Below are 9,353 nucleotides of genomic sequence, written 5' to 3'. Positions count from 1 at the left end.
ACAACTTTACTATGTAAAATGGCAATAAAAATCAAGATTTAAAAGATACAGCACATATTTACAGCTGTACTTAACATTATTCTGTAAAGAGCATCTTGACATTGAGCATCACCAGCAAATTGTGCACAGGATGAACAAAGTATATCATGTGTAACTGTTTCTATTCCAAATCACTTTGCACTGTCTCCATCCATGAAACTTGTGGTCATGAGGGCATTGTTATAATTCATAATGAGCTTTAGCTTAACATTTAGTTTTTAAAAAGAGAATCTACTATGATTTGGACCTGTTTTTTTTTTTTTCCCCCATTTATTATTATTATTTATGCCTATAGCACCTGGTTTTCCTAGGTGGTCTCCCGTCCAAGTACTAACCAGGCCTGACCCTGCTTAGCTTCCAAGATCAGACGGGATTGGGCTTGCTCAAGGTAGCATGGTGGTAGATCATAGACAGTGCCTCCACTGGAGCACGAACCTAGGACCTTCTGCATGTAAAGCAGATATGCTAACCGCTACACTATAGAACCATGTGACCAGTTTTATACTTGGTCATATGAAGGCCAAATTTATACCACGGCATAAGAAGAGATCAGATGGGATTTGAACTAAGAAATCAAGGACACCCTGCTTTTCAATTTTTCCTTTTATTCATACAGATTTCACCATTCCATTAATTTAAGTGTTCCATTTGGTTTAAGCAAAAGTGAAAGTACACCATTTCACCATTCCATTAATTTAAGTGTTCCATTTGGTTTAAGCAAAAGTGAAAGTTTAGATAAAAAGGAACTGTACTTAGTTTGGTATTGATTCCCCTACAGGATATGTTAAATATGAAAAGAAAATGAATATAGTGATAGTAATCATTTTATTATTGCAAGTCATCTGTGCAACTAAGGGAAATCCTTCAAAAAGAATGATTCTTAAGGCATCACAATTGAAAACCTGCAACAATAACCATTCTCCTTTATTTTTAGGTTAAAAAATGAGTTTCAACTAAAAATATACACTACACAGGCATTTTCCCCTAGTCTGAAAAATGTACTCAATTATCTTTAGGATATTTCATTTAAAATCTGCCCCCTAAGTTTCAACTACTTACTCTATACTTGTCACAGAAAGGTCAGGCCTCCCTCGTGTTTGTAGATATTTGGTTCCACTTAAAGAGTTTAAAAGTCACAGAAGAGAAAGAAGATGGAACTATTACTTCTTTCTTATAAAATAGTTTTCTTGTTTTTATCCTTTAAAAAATAAATTTATCTCAAAATGAAGTACAAATTATTTTCACTTTGTGAAGGCTCAAAACTGAAATAAGTATTTCTGTTACATAAGTGAAATTATATGATATTATTAAACAGTTAACAAAAACACTCGACTAACTGTGAGAAGCTAACTTAAGATGACTCACTCAAAAATCACTAAATTGAAATAGAGCACAATATTATTTAATAAAATCCATTTTTACCCATACATTACAATCACAATTCTTGCTCAAATTCTTAGGAAAAAAATGTTGTATAAATTGTCATAGCACCAGATATTTTTAAATTAAAAAAAAAAAAAAAACTAAAAGCTTTTTAAAATCAGCAAATTGTAAATAAAAGTTATCAATATCTAGAAAACATTTCTTAACACTTACATCAGTGAGCATTATTGGTTGCTGGTGTTAGAAACGGACTCTGGCCACATATGCAGAAAATAAATTTAGAAATACATGAAGTGGTTCAAAGAATGAGAAACCTGTAGAATAAGATTCTGAAATCTCACTGGAATCAGAAGCAGCAAGGGACCAGAAGGCTGACAGCTCAGCAGCACCAAAATAGTGATAGGGATGGTATTGTCACTTGAATTACTGGACTTTAGCCATTGTCACTCCTATCCTCAATTCCAACAGAACTATCAAAAGAAATGTAATGTAGCCTCTCTGTGCTCCATCTTCTGGCTTCATCATTGTGAGTGATAGATAGCATTATTGGTTCTGCCTCCACCATGTGCTGGTGCCCTAGTTGAGAGATCATGTCTGGTTTTGAAGATTTCTATAATCCTGCTGCTGACCAAATGTTACAGTATGGATTTTTCTAAACAAAATAGCCCTCATGTGTCAGTAAATGATGCACTGCTCAGAAAAATCTTTAAATAATTAATTAATTCATTTCACACAGAGCAGTAAATTTAACAATACTAAATTTTGGGTGGTTACATGGTCAAAGAGAATGACTGTGATGGTTGTGGGGTCATTCCTTCACATCTTCATCAACTTTGTAATTAAATTAATTACAGCAAATAAGAAAAAAAGGAGGGAAGAAAGAGAGTTGTTTGATATTCATATCCCTTTCTGTTAGTTACAACAGTTGCCAGGATAATTTGTCTGTCTGGACAGAACTTCTGGATTGTGTTCAGTGTCTAGGCGGTCCTGCAACTATGCATGAGGAAAATAGAAGGGGTAGCAAGTAGGATGTACTTCTAACAAATTATCTGGTTTCTTACTTTTTTAATATAGGCAATATGTTAATGACCAATGGTCTTCTTTGGCATTTCAAAGTCTTGCTTATTTCTATAAATTTTTAGTTCTGAAGTACCTTAACTCTACACTTTTTCCCTAGGTTTTATATTTTATATGTGAGCAAGAGAAATTAGATTGATAGATGATAGATGATTAGATAGATAGATAGATAGATAGATAGATAGATAGATAGATGACAGATACATAGATAGATATATAGATACACAGATAGATGAAAGAAAAAAGGGATAGAAAGGGAAGAAGGAAGGAAGGAAGGCAAGAAGGAAGGAAGGAAGGAAGGAAGGAAGGAAGGAAGGAAGGAAGGAAGGAAGGAAGGGAGGAAAGAACAAACAAATGAAAAAGAAATACATTCAGGAAACAAGTATCTTATATCACAAAACTATATGATATATATTGGAATTATATTGATTTTTCTAGCCTTTCTCAATAAATTCTAAAGAAAGTTATCTCCAGGAATTCTCCATAAATAAGAATATTATGTCCCATATTCTAATGCTTCATGAAACTGCCTAAAAGTTTGTACACATTTTTCACTTTCCATGAAATCATCAAAATAACAGATTCAGAGGTTTCAGTTTCATTAACTGATTTTTATAGTTTATCTGTTGTGATTATTACTTGTATCACATAGAATCTTGAGAATGATTTTAACTGTTCAAAGAGCTAATCTCATCATTCAACAGTATCTGAATAACTTTTGGCAAAAAGTAATATACTCTATGATGTTTATTTTTGTTTTTCTACCATACAGATTAAAATTTTTTAGAAGAACAATGTCTCATACCACTGCAAAAATAAGCACCTATAGCTGAAGTGCTAGAGAGCACTTGCAACTTCAAATAGAAAACTATTGACTCGGCTAATCTTTCAAGGACAAAAACTTTTCTAATGACCTCTGCAAAAAATAAAAAATAAATCTTTAGGAAAAGTAATAGAGTCTAGGAAAAACTTTTCTCCTCAGACCTTGGAGAAATATCTCATCTAGATTCAAGAGGAGAACAGAGATTCTTTTAACTACAATAATAAATTCAGATGCCTTGAAGATTAGACCAAATATTTCCCCAGTTTGATGTTCACTCTTGCATGACCAATGACATCGTCTGTCAATTGTCAGATAGCAGCACTATTTTAACCCTTTTAGGTACAAAAAATTCTTTTATGACTAAGTCAGATTTTTAGTGATTTCATTTCATGTGTGTAATATTGTTCAAGGATTAATGAAGTTAAGATCATTTATTTTCAAATATATGTGCCTACATATTATTTCATCTAAAGAAGTGGAAAGTCCAGTGATAATATACTTGTGCACCTCTTCCCCAAAGACACACACCACAACAAATATAAACAAAAGGTGTATTCTGAGATTTATTTTTAGCTTTGTATTCACATGCACTACTCTCCATGCTCACTCCTCAAGTGCGATGTCAGACTGGTCCTTTAAAAACATATCAGATCATATAATTCTTCTGATTAGCATCATCAGATCACTCCTGCTTTTACACAGAGTAAAAGCCAAAGTCTTCACAATGGCCTCTATATGAGCTGCCCAAATCTCTCTCTTGTTACTTCTGAGATCTCTTTTCCTATTATTTTCCCTCCTTCATACCACAGCACCTATGTGATTTCTGCTCTTTCTCAAAAATCCAGGCATAAATAACACTGCCTTAGGGTCTTTCATCTTCCTCCAGGTTCTTCACGGCTTACTTCTCATGCTCACTCTCTCACCTTCTTCAAGTATAAGATCAAGTACCATCTTACTAGGGCCTACCCTAACCATCTCTCTGTTAGCGCCATCTCTCCTCTACCTGCAACATGCCATAGTCTTCTTTCTCGGCTGTATGGCTGTCCTCTTTTGAAATTTATTATATTATAACATGCTATAAAATTTAGCAAAATTTAATTACGTATATTGAGATATAATGTAATTTACTAAATTGTTTATAGAAATAAAGCTACTCACAATTTTAGCACTCAATGTTCATCTTGTTGAGGGGGCCAAAAACTAGTATCATATTTCACATGTTACTGTAGCAATCCCAATCACAGGTAGATATCCTGGAGAAGTCCTGCACATATAAAAGAGGAGAAATATACAAGAATGATTGCAGCAGCACTCTTCAGAGAACAAAAACATGGAAAAACCTAAGACAAGTGAGTATATGAATAAAATGTGATATGGACAGTCAATAATGCAAGATTACTGGTAAAGTGAATAAGTAATATGGCATGAAACAATAGGGATAACTCTTAGTAATATAATTTATTATATATTTTTATAAAAAACAAAAGTTTGTTCAATATTAGAAAATTTTGAACTATCTACTTCAATTGTGCAGAATACTTCAATGATTTGTGAATATACTCAAGGTTACCAATTGGATAAAAATATGGATAAAAATAAACTTTCAACAATTCTAAGAAAAAATAATTGATTAAGAAAGATCAATTTCATTCCTTCAGAGAAAAAAGATTATGTTACTGAAGCTCTTATCTACTCAATCCCTCTCTAAACGCCAACTTAGTGTCTATCTATAAGAGGTATAGGAGCATAAGCCATAACACAAAAGTTCATAGCATTTGTACATAGTAAGCTATTGTTTTGAGGACAGAGGGCAAGAAATTTTGAGAAGCATTTTCATGGACCTCAAGGTTTACAAGTTGCATTGAACCATTACTGAGTTAACTGAATCCCCAGTGACAGAAATATCCATTGTATGTTTGTGTATGTGTACATGTTAAATAACTTGATGTCTGGGGTTTCCTTGTCTTTGTTTAAAGGCAATACTGCCTGAGCACACATCCTCAAGCATCTGGGCAGCTGTACTCTACAAAGATAATTATAACAGAAAAGTGGTAGAATGAAGAAGGGACTCTTCTTCAGGGATTGTTTTCCTTTTCTTTCAATTAAACGGAGGGCTTATGCCAAAGAACAAAGGAACTGTTAAACAGAGTCAGGATCTTTTTTGACCTATTCCAATTTGACCTAAGCACACAGTTGAGAAGCTAATTCAACTTCTGCTTTTTGTTTGGTTGTGTGGTAATCCCTGAGAGACTCTTAAAGTGACTAAATGATAGGAAGCAAGCTAATGTCACTGTCTTATTTGGAAAGAGCAATTTTTATTGTGAAATTTGATGGGATAGAGGAAATTGGTGGTAATAAATTATTCAAGATAACAGTAGTTTTAGGCATCCATAAGTTATCTTTTTAAATAGTAGTCTGTAGCTGAGCTGCATATCAGAATATGCTTAACTTTGTGCTTGGAGTTGATTATACTTTTTGTAAAGTTAAATGACGATTATGGCAATTTTCTTAACACTGTGTATTTTTCCAATTTTGAGCCATCATTAAACAGGCTTACCATATTGAGACCATACATTCAATGAGGTAATAATTTAACTAAAATATTTTTCAGTATACTGTGTTGTTAGTCAATATAAAATTACTTTACATGAAGTCATTGGCGGAATATAGCTTCAAGCAAATTACAAGATATCTATAACAGATCAGATTTCTGAGAGCTATTCTTTAATTTGTCCTAAAATTCTACTTTGAAATTTCCAATTAACTCTTCTGTTTGACCTCTACCTCAAGAGGTGTAAGTATAAAAGCCTTCAAGGCAATGGTTAATTGGATACACACTTTCTATGTTAGAAGTTTGAAAAAGTACTTTTATAACTAATTCTTTGGCAGTAGACATCTTTAGATAACTAAGGTATTTTAGTCTATTTTCTGTGTTTCACATTATAAATAGCTGAACTCCTTTATAGTTTTCACTTTGAAAAAAACTGATTTTTAGAAATCATATTATTTCAATAAAAAATGATTAATTTCTGTCTCCTGGTTCACAAAATGAATTCACATTAAAAAGCCACGAGAGGCTAGAAAGTCAACTTTGTCGTTAATTTCTCTCAGGGCTTCTTTTCCAATGTTTTTCGAAAAATGTTAGGATGAATAAAAGTGTGTTCATACAATCGTTAATTGGTAATCGGTTTCATTATGACGATTCGGTTAAAGATTTTATAGAAATAATGGTATAATAAGTCTATACTTTGATATATATATCAATTTTAGTCACGATAAATATTTATATATATATATATATATATGTGTGTGTGTGTGTGTGTATATATATCTAGATTCAGAAACAATATCTTCATAGATTAGGGAAAAAAGGAATAGATAAAGTGGTGATTGAGACTAAGCATTCAGCCTACTGTGCCATAAAGCAGGAAAGTGTTATAGAGTTTTGATTCTAGAAGATTAAAGCAAAACAGAAGGAGTTCATGTTATAGTTGGTGCCAGAGATTGTCTCAAGGCATGAAGCACGTTGAGGTTGCATCAGTTCTCAGTAAGCTAGCTACTGAATTCTGAGTCTAAGGAGAAAAAATAATACAGAGATAAACAATAATTATCATCTGTTACAGAGATTCTATCTATAACATATAACTGTCAGCATGAGGCTGGCAAAGTGTAATGTGCCAGGAAGTTAATTGTCCATAAGCAACACATCTCCATAATCTCTTTAAAGGAAGGGTGAATACAAAAAGACAGATGAACAAAATAAAATAAAAGTGAACCAGAAATGTAAATACCTGCCATTTAAAAATAATATACAAAAAAAGAAAGTAAAAATTGATACTTGACTGTATAAAAGCAATAAAATTATAACAAAACACTAACATTTTTGCGCATGAATTATAAAGAAAATTCTAGTATTTAAAATTTATTTTCAAAAAATTAGATGAAGAAATTACATCCATAAAAATAAGAAATTATGAAATAATAACATGATCAAATGAAGCAAGTTAATTGGAATATGAAAGTGAACTAATTAAATTTATTCCACATGAAAAATGCAGCCTTTAAATTTAAAAATGCATAGAAGGAATAGTCTCTAGTCAGAACAAAAAATAGTAAATTGAGATGTAAAATTGAGAAAAATCACACAGAATTAAGCATCAAAAGATAAAAATATATTAAAAGTGTAAAAAAAAAACAGGTAAGTGAAAGGGATAAATTCAGAAGCTAATATTTTTCTGAGAAGTTTGAGAATGGAGAATAGAGGGAAGAACAAAGAATTGATATTCAAAGTTAAAACTCAATATTTCCAACATGAATATATTTCTTAAGAAGGCATTATGGTGAGATAACACTTGGTATATTTATAGGGGAGACAATTACACATGGGCAGTCACATGTTGAGATACTGAACATAAGGAATAGAAATAATTTTTAAATAAATGTCAGAAGAAAGAAATATATTAACTAGTGTTATGATAATCAGGCTTACAACAACGTTTATATTGCAGCAATTAATGCTAAAAGATAATGAGCTATATATATATAAACGATGAGAAAAATGTATTTCAATGTGGAACCGATTATCTTACCAAATAGCCATTCAGGAGATACAACAAGTTTCCAATTCTTTCCACAATGAAATAACTGGGACAGAATTATTTTCTCTACCCCCAACCTTGAAAAACTAAAAATTCAGATTTTCTATATAAACCAATGGCTCTCAAAAATTAGATACCAGGCAATAAAATACAATGATCTCTCAAAGATGGTAAGTAAACAAATGAGATGACTCATGCAACTGTTCTATGTTCAGTAAGCTGCCTAGAGATATTTAAGGTCATAGAATAGACCCATGGGCTTCCTAACACAGAACTGAGCATGTAGGCAAGTTAAAGTGTATACAGTTGGCAGGCCCAAGTACCAGAGAAGGAAAGGTATGGAAAGAAAGAACTCCAGAAATTTGCAGAGGGTCCCCTTCAAGTATACAATTATGTACTGATCAGTACAAGTGTGTGAAAAATTGTATAGAGGTTGGCAAGTGAACCACCAAGAAGGATTAGGGGCCTGGTGCCTGACACTCAAATAAGCTTGTACTAGTACCTACTCCTATGAACCAGAGTGCAAAGCCCCCAGATTAACAGGACACTGAGCAAAGCACTAAGATCTTGCTTTAATAGTTGAGGAAAACACTACACTACATACTGCTTTAGTTTGACCTAAGAATGCTCATAGGCAAAACTCAAAAGGACAAGAGTGTTTCCAAGCAAATTAGTAAGCGAAGCTCAAGAACCTATACAGGAATGCGAAAATATCCAGAAAACACAATATAAAAATTATGTTATCTGTCATCAAATCAAAACCTATGAATCAGACAAAAGGAACAGGAAATTATAACTTGTGGCAAGAAAAAAATGATCAAAATTGACTCAGATATGGCACAAATACTAAAATTACTAGACACAAACTTAAAAAAGTAGATTATACCTCTATAATATATTCTATTAAGAAGCTAGATCAGAGATTGAATGTATTAAATAGAGATATAAAATAAAGAGCAAAGACCCAAATTAAATTTTTAATTGTGAAAACTACAATGTCTGAGATGTAAAATACACTAATAGTGATAAATGTTAGATGAGATACTTTGGAAGCAAAGATTAATAAACTTAAAGGTAGAAAATAAATCTAACCAAAAGTGAATCAGAGGGAAAAAAGACTGAATGAAAAAAATATATCAACAGATATCAGTGAAGTGTGAAACAACTTCAAGCAGTCAAGTATGGGGTATCTGGCTTTCCTTAGTGCTGGGAAATGGGTGGCAAAAAAATACTTGAAGATATAATGACCCAAATTTTTCAATGTAAGTAGAATGAAGTAGCACAACATCTCTAAAGTACTAGGAAGAAATAGAAAATTACCTTATAATCTTTTACTAAGAGAAAATATGTTTTAGAAAATGAAGGTGAAATAAAGATTTTCTTTAGACAGTAAAGAATCTATTAAAAGATAACTTTCTTTGAAAGAAATATTA

At 32.2% G+C, this 9,353-nt stretch overlaps 1 pseudogene; it reads right to left on the bottom strand.

The window, feature by feature from the left end:
* Positions 1–325: 325 nt before the first annotated feature.
* Positions 326–444, bottom strand: LOC112483404 (annotated as a pseudogene).
* Positions 445–9,353: the final 8,909 nt, after the last annotated feature.

This window comes from Pteropus alecto, unplaced genomic scaffold (genome assembly GCF_000325575.1).
Source record: "Pteropus alecto unplaced genomic scaffold, ASM32557v1 scaffold24, whole genome shotgun sequence".
NCBI classification, from domain to species: Eukaryota; Metazoa; Chordata; class Mammalia; order Chiroptera; family Pteropodidae; genus Pteropus; species Pteropus alecto.
Note: the sequence above shows the minus strand (reverse complement) of the source record. Positions and strands in the feature narration are given on the sequence as shown.